This window comes from Bactrocera neohumeralis, chromosome 6 (assembly GCF_024586455.1).
Source record: "Bactrocera neohumeralis isolate Rockhampton chromosome 6, APGP_CSIRO_Bneo_wtdbg2-racon-allhic-juicebox.fasta_v2, whole genome shotgun sequence".
In the NCBI taxonomy this organism is placed as follows: Eukaryota; Metazoa; Arthropoda; class Insecta; order Diptera; family Tephritidae; genus Bactrocera; species Bactrocera neohumeralis.
In genome coordinates this window covers 22294186-22312735 of record NC_065923.1, presented here as the reverse complement: position 1 = coordinate 22312735, position 18550 = coordinate 22294186, and the positions used below count along the sequence as shown (strand labels likewise).

General features: G+C 37.4%; 1 long non-coding RNA gene across 2 annotated transcripts in view; it reads right to left on the bottom strand.

Annotated features, from left to right (window-relative positions):
• LOC126761698 (uncharacterized) overlaps positions 1–18550 on the bottom strand; it is a 166723-nt gene that overhangs the window by 58420 nt on the left and 89753 nt on the right. For both annotated transcript variants that reach the window (XR_007667389.1, XR_007667390.1), the window contains exon 5: positions 7698–7726. This is a non-coding gene — a long non-coding RNA (uncharacterized LOC126761698). The remainder of the gene's footprint in view (positions 1–7697; positions 7727–18550) is intronic.

The window sequence follows — 18550 nt, the reverse complement described above, 5'->3', positions numbered from 1 at the left end:
TAGTGATCCGATCCAAATAATTTCTTCAGATATTGTACTTTTGCTTTAGATAATAATTCGTGTCAAATTTCTTGATGATATCCTTGCAAATACAAAAGTTTTCCATACAAAGACTGATTTTTAATGGTTCAGTTTGTATGGCAGCTATATGCTATAGTGATTCGATCTAAAAGATTTACTTGGAGATTATATTCTTGCATTAGACAATGAATCGTGCCAAATTTCGCGAAGATATCTCTTCAAATTCAAAAGTTTTCTATAGAAAGACTAGTTTCCGATCGGCCAGTTTGTATGGCAGCTATATGCTATGGTGATCCGATTTGAACAATTTCTTCGGAGACTGTACTGTTGTCTTAGGAAATAATTCTTGCCGAGTTTCTTAAAGATATCTCCTCAAAAACAAAAGTTTTCCATACAAAGACTGGATTTTGATCGATCCGTTTGTATGGCAGCTATATATTTTAGTGGTTCGATCTAAAAAATTTATTCAGATATTATAGAATTTTCTAAAGTAAAAATCCACGCAAAATTTCGTGAAAATATCTCCTAAACTAAAAAAGTTTTTCCTACAAGGACTGGATTTCGATTTCGATCAGTCTGTATGACAGCTGCATGCTAAAGTGATCCGATGTAGACGGTTCCAACTTAGGAGCAGCTCCTTGTTGAGGAAAGGACATGTGGGAAATTTCAGGCCAATGGCGCTAGAACTGAGCGAGTGGTTCGTGTATTTACATATGCCGTCAAGCTGGTCATCAGTCTATATATTTTTTACAGGGCTTCTGAAGTTTCTTTCTGGGTGTTACAAACCTCTTTGAAACATATTGTACTCTATTCAGGGCATAAAAACCACACTTAAATACTTCCAAGAAATTTTCATGAATTTCCTGAAAATATACCCCAAATTAAAGCTGCATCGAGTACAGCTAATCAGTAGTTTCCTCGCACAGATATCACCAATCATTAAAGATTGCTCGCAATTAGTTAGTTGATTGATTAAAAGGAAACCACGCTCACGTTGCTCGGGGTCGAGTTGCAGTCAGCTTATTGCGCGTCCACCCGCGCTTTGGTATTTGCTCTTCATCATTGCCGTTGATCATCAATTGTTGCCGATCGAGCCGCTCGTTGTCGCATCAATCAATTAAGCACTTAACAGTTTAACTCTTTATTGCCGGCATTGATCGCTGAAATATGTGTGTATGAGTGTGGAAAATATATAGTATAAATAATTGGCATGATTTCTTGTGACAATGACTACAAAGCACTAAAAATAGATGTGCGATCACTGATCGGTGACTTGGAAAATGATCACGCTTCGCAGATGCATAAATTTAGATATGAAAATTTATTTATTTATGTGCTAGTAAAGTGGTAAATTTTGTTTCGAAAATTCGTATTTATTGGTAACCGCTGAAATTGTGGTTAGTTCTTGTATATAAAATTGTATTAGCTGAGGATTAGCTGGATCGAAATTGAAGGCAGTAACTATAATTTAAGACTTTAATAAAATACTTAGTGTTTTTCAGCAAAACTTTGCCGGAAATTTTAAACAAAAATATATTTTTGCGAAAAGATGCGGCGACTAACAGAAGGTTTCAAGACCGAAGCATACTCTTGTAGAACCCCTAGAGGTCATCTAGTAACCGATGCACAGAGAATATTAAAATTATGGAGGGAACGCTTCTCCAGCTTGCTGGATGACAGCTAAAGCATAACATCAGGAGATGGTGAACCCGATTCCCCAGTCGTTGAAAATGGTGCAGACGTTACATTGTCCGACCATGAAGAAGCTCGAATAGTAATTACCCGTCTGAAGAACAACAAAGCGGCGGGGACGATGAATTGCCACCCGAGCTATTCAAACACAGCGGCGAAAAACTGATGAGGTGCATGCATCGCTTCTACGTAGGATATAGCCGGACAATCTGCGCCAACTACGATTGCATAAGCCTCCTCAACAACGCGTATAAGGTTCTACCGAGCGAATTGTGTGAAAGATTAAAGCCCACCGTCAACTAACTGATTGGACCTTATCAGTGTGGCCTTAGACCTGGAAAATCAACAACCGACCAGATATTCACCATGCGCCACATCTTAGAAAAGACCCGTGAGATGAAAATCGACACACACCACCTCTTCGTCGATTTCAAAGCTGCCTTTGACAGCAGGAAAAGGTACTGCCTTTATGCTGCGTTGTCTAAATTTGTTATCCCCACAAGACTAATACGGCTGTGTAAGTTGACGTTGAGCAATACCAAAAGCTGCGCCAGGATCGAGAAGGACCTCTCCGTGCCGTTCGATACCAACCGAGTTTTCAGACAAGGCGACTCTCTATCTACACTCCCATGTCACTCATCATTCCCGTCCTGCTTTATGGCGCAGAGGCATAGAAGATGACAACATCTGTTGAGTCGGCGTTACGAGTTTTCGAGAGAAAGGTTCTGCGGAAGATTTACGGCGACTACCACAGTCGATGAGACGATGAGCTGTACGAAATATGCGATGGCAATGGAAAAGTTGAGCGAATTAAGAGACAGTGACTACGCTAGATGGGTCATGTCGTCCGAATGGATGAAAACACTCCATCTTTTAGAATATTCGATACAGTACCCGCCGGAGAAAGCAGAGGAAGAGCTCCACTCCGTTGAAAAGTTCCGGTGGAGACGGACCTGGCTACAATTGGAATCAAGGAAAAAAGTAAGAACGACTGCTGCTGTGAACTCAGCTATAACCGGGTAGGCGGTGTCTAAGCCAATAAAGAAAAAGAAGAAGTAGAAGACCAATGACTACTTTCCATACTTCAGGCTCCACAGAAAATGCTCATAAAACTTCGAAGTTGTTCGGCTTTTTAGCAGATGTTCTTTATATCAAGAAAGCTCAAAGGGTCCTGTGGCTTATTGCGAGATTCAGAGTCTCCTACAATATCGCGGGCGTCTCATGACTACCTTACTTTTACTAAAAAATCCACTCAGTGAAAAATGAATTTGTTTTTCGACATTTGCTCATCCCAAGTGTTCACTATATACAGATGTTGTATGCCTATACATATATATATATAGATATCGGTGTTTTTGCCACAAATATTCATGTTCACACTATTCTGTCATATTTTTAGTTGAACTCAAAATATATTCTTTTTTTAACCAAAAATATAAAATCGTTTTTGTGCGCACACAACTCAACTACATACTGAATATAGTATAGATCTGTACGTAAATCTTTATGAAAAAGAATAAATCTAAATTGGAAAATCACAAAAATTATGTGTATATGATATTGTTGAACTAATTTAAATTTCCTATTTTTAAGACTCAATTATTTTTAGATTGAAAAGCTGAAAATTTAAATAAATGCTCGAACGAGTACCATTAACAGCAGCAACGCTGGGCGGTGGTGTGCCGCCGCTGATGGTGGCAACAAACTCAGCTAAGAGCAACCAATACAAAAGCAACAACGCAGTAAGTGACTGACGAACGCCTATGGCGGACCATACATATATACATACAAGTACATACATGGCCTTTTGGCAGGTGGAACGCGTTCGGCCAACACCAGCCGCACCGCTGCAGGCGTCCGCGCGATGCGTTGGTTGCATGCACTTTGCCGCTGTGCTGACTTCTTGAGATTTTATTCCAATAATAAATTCGGTATTTTCCGCTTATGACTATGAGTACCACACACAACTACACATACGCACGCATACATATACAAACACATATGTTGTTTTACATATATTTTGTTGTGTATGTGATGTGTGCAAGTGGCATGCCGCGGTGACCGCGCCACTTACGGCGGGTGTGAAATGCACATTTGCGCCTAAATGAAATCGTGAAGCACACAACAACTACAGCAAGAAGAAAAATTTAATTTATTTCTAGATTATTTCAATGATGCCATTATTCATTGGCATGTTGTGCGCGCCGCTTCCACCAGCGTCATACTCGTTTGCGTACAAATAACTGCACATTAATGTTCAAAAATATTTTGTTTTCAATAAAATTTTGCTTTTAATTAAATTGTGCAGTTAACGTAGCGTATAAATTGCTAGAGAAAATTTCATAATTCAAATTCAGGAAAATAAAATTTTCGGAAATTTTTTTTGTTGCAAAAATATTTTGTATTCATTTTTATTTTGTTGGAGTACTTTTAATTTTTTTTTTTTAAACTTATTGATATTTAAAAAAATTACAAAAAAAATTTAATGAAAAAATTTGATTGAATCAAATTCATGAAAATAAATTATTTGGAAAATTTTTGTAATTGAAAAAATATTCTTTATGAACTCTTTTTGTGTGAACTGTTGTTTTGTAAACATTTTATTTTATGTTAAAAGTATTTTTTCAGACAAAATAAAAAAAAAAATAACTAGTGGCACTAAAATATTTAGAAAATTGTTGTTGTTGTAAACAACTTTTGCAGAAATTATTTTTTGTAAATTTTTTTTAAATCAAGACAATAAAATATTTAGAAAAATTGTTGTTGTTGTAAACAACTTTTTTAGAAATTATTTTTTGTAAAATTTCATTTAAAAATATTTTTTTTTATAAAAAAGTCATGACAATAAAATATTGAGAAAATTGTTGCTGTTGCAAAGAACTTTTGTAGAAATTATTTTTTGTAAAATTTAAATATTTTTTTTGTAAAAAAATTCAGGACAATAAAATATTTAGAAAAATGTTGTTGTTGTAAACAACTTTTGTAGAAATTATTTTTTGTAAAATTTCATTTAAAAATATTTTTTTTTTATAAAAAAATTCATGGCAATAAAATATTTAGAAAATTGTTGTTGCAAAAATATTTTGTAAAACTTTTATTTTGTTATATTTCTTTTAAAAATATTTTTCTTATAAAATTAAAAAATAAAGTAAAAAAAATTTAAAAATTAAAAAAAAGTATTTGAATATTTATAAAATAAATTGCAATACTTAAGTTAAAGAAAACTAAATTTTTGGGTTATAAAATTCGTTATTGATTTATTGCGCTTTTATTATTTTTTAACAGTACCGTTATATGGGAAGTAAGCGGTGTTATCTTCCGATTTCAACCATTTACAGACTATCGGTTGGAGTTCTTATAGTATTTGTGCTAAGCACATATGGTTGTTGTAGCTTTGGCGTTCACATCGCCACAGTCTTCTTTTGTAATTTTCCTCCACAGTTTAATTTGCCATATCGCCTTCGCACTGCCACTGCCGCTAAATGCAACAAGTTTCTTAACGGTTTTATTTGCTTGCTTTTTCAACTAAATATGACAGCAAGAAATTTAGAAGGCCGCCAGATAATTTGGCAGTCACTTTCGCCCCGAACACACTCACATCCAGCTGCACTTGTCATCTGCGTAGCAATTTACGTTTGTACACATACTTATATGCCGCACTGTTACTTGATATGCGCCATTATTGCATAGAATATACGAACCGCACTGACGGCATTGCCATTGGCAACGACTGCAAATGAACTTTTTTCGCAAATTTCTCGCCGCTTGCGCTCTTAAATAAATAATATTAATTTCGATTATTTTTAAAGCGTGAAAAACGTGCCACAAAGTGTACACCATTTATTTTTGTAATGAAGTGAAATGAAATTACGCTAAAAATAAATGTCAATGTGCAGATGTCCATATGTGTTTATGTATATTTTGCTGAATGCGCCTTGTATGTGTGTGTTTATGCAAATTATGTTGAGAAAATAATTGAAAATTGGCAAGTGGAGGTCATTGATGCTTGCAAGCGAGTGTGGATTTAGTGGCAATTTATATGAAAGTGTATAAAAAACAATAATATATAAGCATATACTATGCGTTTGACCTTAATAGTATTATTATTTAGTATTTCATATATATTTTCATTATTTTTATTATATTAATTCTATTTATAAATAAATACGCTTTAAAAACGACTTTCATTACTTTCAGACCAAAACACCATCGACGATTGGCGGCTATTATTAATAATATATATTTTTAATACATATATGAAGTAGACAATAAATTATAATTGCCTACAGAGCACAAAAAAAATTAATTTAGAATCTAGACAATTGTTGTACCCTTCATAAGTTACCATTATGTTCGAAAACAGATCTGCTTTTTATCATCTCGACGCCTACTTAACACCTCACAGATTTAAAAAAACGCTAAATACGAGTATAAAATTTAGCTTAGAGAGTGATTTAGCTTAGTTACTAATTGCGCTTTGATCATGTTGATCTAGAAAGAAATAAAAAATAAACCGAAAAGTAAACATGAAACCCTTTCGATAACCCATTGAAGCCGAGAGCTGCATATAAATATCTTCAGGTGATTAAATGCCTCTCCTAGAGTCCTTCGATTCAATATTTACAAAAAGACTTTATGACCAAACTATAATTGTTGTTATAATTGGCATGAAAAACAGTAAAAAGTGTCGATCTCAAGTATTTTGTAATCTAATTATCACTCACAAAAATAATATTAGATTAGATTGATAAACGTGAAATGCACCGCGACCTTAGGCCTATTGTGCCCTCCCCTAAATCATAAAGTCACACCTAGCCCCAACATATTGATAAAGTCCAATATACAATTTAGAAACATGGATCTAAAGGCCTTCAGGGCAGTCTATTAGCAGTATTTCTGGTGTTTTAGGCTCTCTGTCGCAAAACCGACAATTTAGGAAAGAAGCTAGGCCCTCAAAATAGTATACCCTTCTTGCTATGCCACAGCAATCACTTTAGAAACCAAAACTACTATTCTTTAAGAGCCTAAAACAAATTATTTACTGAAACCTTTTTCGTATAGGCCGAACTTTTTCTTCTTTAGATGATATTACTGCTAAGAACTCATATAGTACTACTAAACAAAAGTCTTCTCTACCACAAAATTTCTCCAGAATAAAGTGTATTTTACAGAAAAATTTTCCAAATACTCGTAAGTACAGACTCTACTACACAGAAATAAAGATAGCATGAAAGGCCAAATACCTTCGTTCGATGTTTCGAAACTTCCGTTGAGCTGTTAACCGTACTCCAACGCTCTTAGCAAAAATCTCTGGGGTCTTAATGACAATCAAGGAGAACGAATATGAAAATAGAACTTACAAATTGCTTCTGATTACTTTGTATTTAAAAGGATCTATTCGATTTAAATGTAAAAGTCCATTAAAACTCGTATTAAACTCGTTCTTCTAACTTTTGTTTGAAAACTATAGTTTCCCGAAGGATACGCAATTTCTTTTGCAATACAGTCTCTGTTATCTTTTGCAATCGGAATAGATCGAAGTACACATAATTACCTATTGGCACTCGATAGAAGACACTATAGGAACATGATCGGAATACTAACTGATCACTGTTTGGTGGCGACACACGCTCGCAGAATGGGCCTGACAGGTCGAGAAGACTACGAGAACTGTCTAGAGCAAGGCTCCAGGGAAAGAATAGAATATCTTTTGTACACTTGTGCTGCATTGGCAAGACAACGCGGCAAGCGCAGGTACCCTAAATGATGACTACTTCTCATGGAGTCCATCTGGTAGCGCAAAGAACCAAAATTGGTCTCTGTGTGGAATATGGGCCTACCAGATTAACCTAATCTAACCTAACCCATTAGTAGTGTAAATTTGTCTTTACTAAGGAATACTTAAGTATACTCTTCGATGAAATTCATTATGTTAACTCAGATTAGTTACATAAGCTTTTTTTAATTTTGCTGATGTGACTTACCAATTATGCTCCATTTTTTATGTTGGCCCCTGAAATATGACAAAGAAGAATTCAAATTTTGAATTAATATTACTATTTTGATCAATATAGATAAGTATATAGATTATATATTATGAGAGGATTTTATATACAATGTCGATTCAATATGACTCGAAACACTTCTGAAGCTATAATTCTTTTATAGCGTCATCTATTTTCGAATCAAAGGTCAAACGTTTACTGCTAGGAAACCTCTATAAACTCCAGCTTCAGATTTCTAGACTATTGGAGAGTCTTCTAAGCCAAGCTTGCGGCCATTAGGGTAGCAGAAGATCTACTGCTCCGAAGTGCAGCCTCCTTCAGAAAAGTGACCATTAACTCAGATAACAGAGCGGCGATACTAGCCTTGAACTCAATAATAGTGCGTTCAGGGTTGATCGAGGAGTGCCTAACTCGCTATCAATAGCATCGACTGTCCTTGTCAAAAGACTGGTATGCGTGTCAAGCCACAGCGGAGTCGCAGGAAATTGCAAAGCTGATGAGTTAGTAAGGAAAGGCACCCTAGAACCGCTATCGGTAGAATGGGGGCGGATCGGTGCCCCGTATCATTTTGCGTTCTACTTACAGAGAAGTGGGCTTTGCGAGAACTTGGCCAGTATTGGGCTACCATGGGTAGGTGCGCTGTTGCAAAAGCCTTTTGGCACAAGATCGATTGCAAGACATCTAGTGATCGCTTTGTCCTCAGGCCAGCCTCTCCCTTTTTGTAGGGATTTTAACAGGACATTGCTCTGGTAATGTCAATGCTGAAAGATTGGGAACAACTCAACACTTTCTCCTTGAGTGTCCCACGCTGGGTAGGTCAAGACTTAAACACTTGGGAGCTGATACCTTCAGACATCCCACCGTACTGACGGGAGTGGGAATTAAACGGCTGTGTTAGCTACTAAGCGTTTTGCTTATTTATAAAGTTCGAACACAAGAGTTGTTTTTTTCTATGGCTTCGCAAAGCACTACATATTGCAGACCACGTGCGATCTTGGATTAGCCAACTAACAACCCAACCTAACCATTCAGCAAAAAGTGAATTTCATCGCAGAACAAAAGTTTTTGGTGAAAACCGGGATAGGTGGTCATCTCGTTTTGGGCTCACTCACCGAACGTGCGACGCGCTTGATGGTCATTTGGCTTCATTTCTTGCACGAATCGGATTTTGTAAGCCTGCAAACCAAGAGCCTTTCGCAAAATCTTTCATAAAGTGAGCGGGCACAGCTCACATTCAGGTCTTCTTCGATACTCTGCTCCACTCTTCTAAAAGACATCCCCGCTGTACATAGATTTCCTTCAAAAAACTTCCATAATTCATTCTTTCCGACTGCTCAAACACTGTTTTCAAAGCTCTAGCGAGTAGAACCCGTTTGACAGCCTATAAAATTGCCGACTAAACAGAAAACTATAAACTCACTGCTACCTGAAATCACTTAATATTCACTAATTTCATGTAAATACCGACTTTATTGGCTGCTTTGTGTGTTATCCTTTCAATGACGAATCAATAACATCAATTAGCATGTCATTATCACGTTTCAAAGCATTAAATATAAATAAATAAAGTCGCAAACAAACCACCCCACCAAAAGCAAACAACCAAAACAACACAAGTAACACAAACAAAATGAAAACAACAAAACCAACAGCCACTAAATGCAAGCAAAATGCAGTGAACGAAGTATTCCGGCAGTGAGACATCACAAAGTCGCTTGAGCCCTTACTACGCGCCGAGACAACTGCGTGGCCTAAGTGGGAACCCTCGAATAGAGAATGCCGCCTGCGGTCGACGAGCGGCAATAAATGGCAATGATATGCGAAAATTCTATTGCAAAAATATGCACCGCTGTTCAATTGTATCGAAGGGATAATAACCACCACACACGCACACACACATACATGCATGCCAGGCGCTTGTGCGTCCTTACTTCATGTCAATTCAAGCGCTCAGCCAGCTTGGGTTGAGTTGGAATCCCTGCAACTTCGAAAACTCTGCCGTTGTGTGGAAAGTTAATAACGGTTTAGTGTTCATGATCGGGCATTTTGTGTGCAACAAGTACACACACACACGCATGTGATACACACAAGTTTAATAATTATTGGTTTTGTTGCTGTTGTTGCTGCATTTAATCGGTTATTTATTGATGAGGCTATGCATAGATTTCGTAAGGGATTTACCGCTATTATAGCTAGTTACATCCCTAGGCGCGTATGCAGATACCGTTATGCGCATATGTATGTGTGTGTGTATTTCTCTTAATTGACATTGGCAGTATTGCGGGGATTCTACTTGCTTCACATGCATGTTTGTGGGTTTGTAGCTCCCAAATAGACGCAGTTCAATAAATTTACTTTGTGGTTGCATGCTGGTGTATTTGGCAATCACAAATAATTATGCAAATGAAGTACGTTTCAATAGCTCAATTTTGTATGGAGAAGCAGTGAAAGGAATCAATGACTTTTGTTGTTTTCAGAAAACGCGCTAAAGAGCTACAGGGGGGCTTTCAAAGCAGAAGCACAACAAAGAAGTTAGGTTTAATATCGAATAGAATCCAACCGTTCCTTAATTTTAACGTTAAACCCTGGGTTAAACTACATATGGCACCAAGTAACCGAAGAGTTTTACTTTAGGCTGCCCGAGGAAGTGCCTGTTGATAATCTCTATTAAGGGGTTATATGGGTTTCAAGGCTTCCAAAAAGCGTTTTTCTACTAACTTATTTAATTTTACTACATCTCTAAAATATTGTTCTAAATTCTTAAATTTATTCGAGTAACAGTTTTGGAGAATGGAGGTATATGTAGACGTTCACGCAAGTGAGATAAGTTCTCTGATTGCCATTCACTTGGAAGTGACCAGAAACGATTCTTTTACATATGGCTCAAGCAGCTCACGACTTCTGGTCTTAGACCAAGTATCCTCTGGGTAGCCAAAAACATTCGTTTGAAGGCGAGTCAAAGTGAGTAGGCGAAACATGCCCTCCACAGTGTTGTGCACTGGGTTTGGGACAACGGTCGGTAAATTCAGCCTCCATTTGGAAACAACCCCAAATGGGTTGAGGCTGATCGACTTCGCCGGTGCCCGAATTAAGATTATCTGTAGTACCAGATTCTAGCATAGAAAAATTCATCAAGGTACCTGGCTGTCTGCAACAGACCTCCGAACAGATCTCCAGCAGACACGTCTCCAGTGTTTTAGACGTGTGCGCGCTCCGAGATTCTAATATTGACTCGGACCACTGTCTTGTTGTAGCCAAGATACCTTCCCGCCTTTGTGCAGCAAAAAGCGTACGTTAACAAACGCAAAGAAGGTTCGGCGTGGAGAAACTGCAATAACAATAGACAGCCAAACGACTTTCTACTCGACTTGCACTTCTGCTCTCTGAGAGCACTCATCAGCAACTAGGTATAAGGACACTTTGTAACGTAGCCAGAGTGCTATCAGGCCAAGGACTGTCAACTTGGCAGTGTTCCTCCAAATTACGTCAGGTATGTTTTATGCCGCTACAACAACAATCGCCATAGAAAGAATCGACGAGTAGTTATTAATAGAGAAACACTAATTCCAGACTGTAATTTTCAGAACTAGACATGATATAGTAGACATTGGCTTATCAAGTGTAGCTGTAGACTATATTCTGACAAAACAGCCGAATCATACTCTGAATTTCTCTTTTTTCAAGTCATATCACAGAGCTTTCAAATGCGGACTTTCTAATCTTCATTAGAGACTCCCAAAAAGAACATTTTGACAGCTTCCACAGAGGCCTTAGATCCATATCTGATTATTATTCCGTATTGAACAGACCAAGAAGCTCTAGGAAGGCAAAAATATTCAGAACATTGCGTTCTCCAGTAATAAAACGGTGCTCATGCGCAGAGCAGCCAAATTAAACGGATCGTGGTGGGTATTTAAGAAACGTCTGTGGTGACTGTTTTAAGATCCGGACTACGTAATGGAAACGGATCTGGATTTTTACCAAGCTGAAGTCTGTTAGCTTGGGAGCAGTTCTCGAAACTATTTTGGGACTCTTTTCTGTTGCTACAACGGCAACAAAAGCTCTGTTAAAGATATAGACCGATTGGATCGATTGAAAAGACAAAGTGGTGAAATAAGGTGACAGGGAAGTGTTCTGCTAAGCTATGCAGTTACTGATGGCAATGATCGTCGGGTAGATCAACAGCTATTTGGGATATAAAATTAAGAGCTTATGTCCTATAAAAAAGCTTCTAAAAAAATTATTATTATTAAAACAAATTTAAAATAAAATTTAAAAAAAGTTAAAAAAAAAATTTAAAAAATTATAACAATATTTTAAAAAATTCCAACAACAACAACAATAAATTTTATTAATATAATTTTTTTTGTCAAAATACTTCAAAGCTCTCATGCGGTAGCTGCATATAAATTCATTTGTATCATATAATTTTTTCAATTAAATAATATTTTCTTAATTTTAATTCAATTAACAATAAATAATTATAAGTAAATCATCAATCATCAGTGAGTAGAAATTTAAAGCAAAATATTTCTTTCGAACCCGCTAATTTGCAGCGCTCAAGCGTGCACCACAATTAAATCGATATCAAATTTGCCACAAAAGGTTAAAATACCGTTAAGAAAAAAAAACGCCAGCAACAAAAAGCGCCAAGAACTAAATAAGCCAACAGTGGCCGGAGGCGCAAAAGCCGCGTCTAACAGTAGCCAAAAACGTTTAATTTAACAAGCTGTCGGCAGAAAGATACAATTAGCAAACCGGCTACAATAAATAAAACAACAACAAGAACAAAATCAAAAACGAAAATTCTAAAAAAAGTGAATACTGCAATCGATAAACCGGCTATATAATTGTTTTCCAACACGAAAGAGATATGTAATGGAGCCCACACATCGATGTGTATATAGTACGACGTATGTATGCGTGTAAAATGTATGTGTGTGTGGGCATGAAATTGCCTGCATTGTTCTACGTGGCTTTGGCCACGGTGAGTGAGCGCTACACGAGCAAATCTTAATTAAAGCGCGAAATCATAAAAAAGAAAAGCAGAAAATTAAAACCGAAAACGAGCGAAAAGCATTTGGAAAGTAATAACACACATGCATACATTAATGCATATGTGTGGGTATGTGTGTATTTTTATACACTTAAGAACAAGTAACATGAATATTTCGACTTGCTTCAGCAAATTGCCAAGCGCTTGACAACAAGTTCTATACAATTTTTGTTGTTATTGTTGGTATAAAACTTTTTCACATTTTGTTAGAAGACCTTTTTAAAAATTTGGTTGTTGTTGCATTTTTAGAATTTGTTGTAGCATTTTTAAAGTTTGTTGTTGTTGTTGTTCTTTCGGAATTGTTGTTGTTGGCATTTTTTAAAATGTTGTTAGACTTTTTTTAAATTTTGAAGCTATTTTTTAAGATTGTGTTGTTGTTGCATTTTTTTCGTTTTTTTATTGTTGTTGTTTTTCCATTTGTTATTGTTGTTGCTTCGACTTTTTAAATCTTGTTGTTAATTTTTTTAATTTTTTTAAGTTTTGATGATTCTTAGAATTTTTGTTGTTGTTGTTTTTATTTTTTATTGTTGTTGTTTTTATTTTTCGATATTTTTTGTTGTTGTTTTTTCTTGCCGCTCGAAAATTTCTAACTTTTATGGCTTTCAATTTAATAGTACAGACATTTATAAGCGCACACTCACACACACACACACCCATACACACACGCCGGCACCACATCCGCGGTGGAAAAATCAAAATTTTATGATCGAATATGAAAATCGTATTAATAAATATGGATGATAAACTCGTAAAAATTTAAAGTGAAATGAAACAAAATGCGATTCGAGTTGGATCACTTCGCGCGCAGAACAAATCGAACGGCAGGAAATTATGAGCATGCACATATATGTACATGAGTGTGCGTGTGTGTGTGTGCGGTTGACAAGCTACAAGGCGTTAGGGCGATTAACATAGGAAAACACTTGAACCAAATTAATGACAAACAAGTGTGGCCGAGCAATTCTTTAGCATCTGACATGACACACACACCAACTCAAACACATACACATGTGTGTGTATGTGCTTGCAGTCACTTGCTTAGCAGCGCGCATTATGGCATCTAAAATCTATTTTAGTTTATTGAATTTTTTACTTGTAGCAATGGTTATAAGCGTTTTGTTCGCTTTGACGTGCAAATATGTTTGCGGTTTGTCGCGCTCTTCAATTTTTTGGCATCGATTGATACTTGCCCACTTACCCACACATGCATATCTACATACATATGTACTTGCGTATGTGTGCGCAATTATTTAATTAGAATTTTTATGATCTGTGCATTTTTTGGATATTATCGCTGACGCACGCGAATTCGCTAATAAATTTTGCTGGACTTTTTCAAATCGCTAATGACAAGAGGAATTTGAAAAGTGTCAGCTATAGTTTGGAGAGTGTGCAGAAATGAAGGTGATTTATAGAGAGGCGATGTAGGAAACTTTACTCTTCTCTATACATTATAATATAAGGAATATATTGTACGTATTATTCAAGGGAATCGCCAGGTGTGAAATTAAAAAAAGTACGATTACTTTAGATATGTTATCGATATCTCGAACTGCTGCCTAAATGTAGCCGCTTACTACTATAAGTTCCATAGGTTAATGTTTAAACTCGTTTTTCTCAAAACTACCTTTTTCCAATTTGCTTGGCTGCTTCTCTTGAAGACAAATGATCATTATACGGACGATATCTTTTAGTAGAGTTTCTTTAGGACCTCGTTTTTAGAGTGTACCCTTAAAATATGCATTGATATAAATATTAGTTTCATTCCACCTTTTTACTCTAACAGACTGGGCGTATTTGTATAGAACTGTGCTCTTACTTCCCTGACGGTTTCTGGCGGACATTTATATGCAAATTATTCAAAGAATTTCCGCCAAAAATCCTGCTTTGGGTATAAAAATATCGCTTTATACTTAAGATATTCCATAACTTTTCTGTTTATGGGGAAGAAGTATGAGATCTTTCACATAACAAATGTTAGTTTAGATGGCTGAACTAAAGAGATCATACGTGCACTGCTATATGTAGTCCTTCGTGAAGCCATAGAAAAGAAGAACTCTTGCGTTCAAACTTACAAATTAGCAAAACGCTTAGTAGCTAATACAAATTTGCAGATGCGTTTAATTTTCATTCCCGCCAGTTCGGTGGAATATCTGAAGGCATGCGCCCCAAAAATTTAAGTCTTGGCCTCTCAAGCATGGTTTCCAACTCATCTTCTTCCCCAAAGCTTCTGCAGAATGTATCTGGTAAGATTCCCAGCCTTATAACATGAACACCAATAGGAAAATGGCCTGTTAAAAGCCCAACAACTAGGGAGAGGCTAGTCTTATTGAGGGGAAAGAAATCACTAGATCTCTTGCGATCGATCTTGAGCCAAAAGTCTTTTGCAACAGCGCATGTACCGACGGTGTCCCAGCGTAGGTTAAGCTACCAAGAAACCCAGCTATCTGGCAGCAGAACACAAAACGATACAGGAGCACCAACCCGCTCCCATTCTACCGATAGCGGTTCTAGATTTCCTTTCCTTGATAGCTCATCAGCTTTACAATTTTCAGAGACTTCGCTGTGGCCTAGCACCCATACCAGTATTATCACAAAGTGACTCGATGCTATTGATAGCGAGATTAGGCACTCCTTGACCAACCCTGAACGTTCTGTAAATGAGTTCAAGGTTAGTATCGCCGCTCTGCTATCTGAGGTTATGGTCACTTCTATAAAAAAGACTGCACTTCAGAGCAGTAAATCTACTGCTACCTTAATAACTGCAACCTCGGCTTGGAAGACACTGCAATAGTCAGGAAGTCTGAAGCTGCAGTTGATAGAGAGCTGCTGACATAAAACGCCTTCACCAACCTTCCGCCAAGCTTCTTCCCACCCACAACTCCCTCGCCGGTATATGGGCAGAGAAGAAGCTAGCAGCGTTCGGTTTGATGACTCCATGATCCAAGTGATCCGGTATGAATTCGAAGTTCGTGAGGACATCCGATTGTTCAGACACGTGTTCTTTTTTGGAACTATTCTCTAGAACCAGAGGATCACTTTCCGACGACGGTGAGCAAGATGGCCCCACCTTTTGCAAAACACTTTTCTATAGCAGTAGAAGGCAATTGTTATTTTGGATCCATAATTTGTCAATTTCTAACAAGTTAAAGGTTTTACGATAGTGGATTGGGCATACGTCTACCACAATCAGGCACGACTCTACTTAATAGAACACAAGCTATACATACTACCACCAACCCACCGAAAATTTAACACACTAACAGTTACATACATTTTAACTCCCAACTACTTCCCTGCAATCCCCAAAAACGAGGGCGTATTCAAGATAAAAATTTTACAGGCGTCAACTCTGAAATTTGCATGAAAAAGGTCGTGTACACTGTCATTCCGAAGCAGCTAAAATGCGGCTAATTACCCCTGCGACCCTTTGATGTGTTCACGCGATTAAAAAAACAACAAACACAAGAAACATACCAACATTATATAGAGATATATATACTTATATGGCTGCTACCTTTAGACAGTGACCCTCTACATATTAAGAACAAGGATCAAAGCGGCCACATGCGGCAGCGGCAGAAAGGTCAGCTGCTGGCCGCTCATTAAGAGCGCAATTAAATGTAAGAGAATTTCCTCTGAAAGTGAAAATACAACAATGTGTAAATTAAAATGCAACGCGCTTACATAACCTCTAGTTCAGACAGTGTGGCAGGGAAAAGGTTACTTAATAGAGGCCAATGAAAAAAATGAAAAATCGAGTTAGAATTAAGGACAAAGGACATCAGCTGGCTGTGCACACACACACAAACATACAACACGCAGAGCAGTGAATTATAAAATGATTACCAGCCGCAGCCGTGGCAACTATCTGACTAAAGCACTTAGCACACCGCTCGGCTGCGAATAATTTTAATTAAAGAGCTGCAGCGACCGCGCGCTCGGACATTTGAGCTATGGCGCGCTATTAATCACACGCGGTAAAGTCGTACGTGCTCACTGTTATAATATTACTACCATAGGTGTGTATGTGTGTGTGTATGGGTGAATAAAAAATGTTATTTGAACAACCCCGTTTAATAGGGGGCACACAAAATTGATGCTTTGGTGTTGAACAACTTTGAAAACTATTTTGAAATATTTACTTTTTGGCTTAAAGACTTTAACGAGTGTCTGCTGGAGAGCGACGAGTGATTGGGGACTTATGTTCTTCCCATGCTCACAGTATTTGTAGGTACTTACGCACTGCCACATTGGTACAGTGGTTCTTGCAGTAAAGAACAACAACAATGTAGTGGTAGCGAATCAACGGTATTGCCGCAAATAATGCAACGGTAAACAAAATGCGAAATGACATTTGTAAATAGCGTGAATGATGGGAAAAACCACACAGACTTATGATAAATATGTTCTAGTGTTGGATTGCTTAGGACAATTTTAAATGTATTTAAATATGTCGATAAAGGGTGTGCAATTTTGGTTAACCCCATTCAAGTGATTATATCCAGTTGTGAATCTCAAAAACTAGACTTTTTTTGGCTGAGTTATCGAGTACATATAATGGGTGATCAATTTAGATGTTCCCTACTTAAAAAAAAAAAATACAGAAACTTCAAGTTAGTTGAGGAATGTTTACTTTCATTCGAAAGAACATTCTTTGGCATTTAGTTTTTGAAGATTATATCTTTCATCCGTTGAGTCCAATTTTCAATGTCTCGCTCGAAGGAGTAACTGGCGAATAACAGGCGTGAGTTTTTGCTCCAAGGCCTGATCGAAGCGGAATTGTCCGCATAGACTTTAGACTTTACAAATCCCCACAAAAAAGGTCCAACTGTGTGATATCACAAGATCTTGGTGGCCAATCGATCGGCTCAAAACGTAGAATTATCTGCTCACTGTAGTGAACTTGTTGAAAATGATACCATTTTTGAAGAAATATCGATATATGACTCCACCGACCCACAAACCACACCAAACCGTTGTCTTTTCTGGATGAAATGGCAGCTCTTGCATCTCTTCAGGTTGCTCTTCATCCCAAATACTACAATTTTGCTTGTGTACATACCCATTGAGCCAGAAATGGGCCTCATCGCTGAACAAAATTTTGCTCGAAAACGTCGGCTCTTCCTGAAACGTCCCATAGAGCGAAGCAATGTCACTTGCGAAAATCGAACGACTTCAGTTCTTGAAGAAGCTGTATTTTATACGCTTTCAATTTAAGATATCGACGGCAAATAGTTTTGGAGTTTTGAGTGATTTTGTAAGAATCTTTTATTATTTATTGATCAAAAGATCACTGCATCGCAGAACCTTCTGCCGGTGGTTTCTTCTCTGCTCAAACACCTGCGAGGTATTTTCTGACGGGACGAAACTGTTAGAGAAGAGGTGCAGTGAGCTTTTTCAGGATGAATCGAAATTAACTCTAGTTTTAGGCTACCATTCCACTGTAGCGTCTTACAAGAGGAGGTGGCTGTCGTCAAGGTAGCAGTAGATGGACAACTCTGAAGTTCAGCTACCTACATTCACTTCGATGTCCGCTTGTGTTCTAGCACTGGAGCTATGGACATCCAGTGATACTCGATAAGCGCTGCCCAACAACCAGAACTTGTGCGTAATGCTTCTCGCCCAGAGTGAATCGTAAGAGGTCCTACGAACAACTTGCTTTTAGCAAAGGCAATCTCGGCGCAATTATGGGTATTCTGACTGTACACTGTCCAATTTGTTCTTTGCCAAAGCTTTATAGCGAGGTGGAATCATTTTGTCACTTTCTACTCTA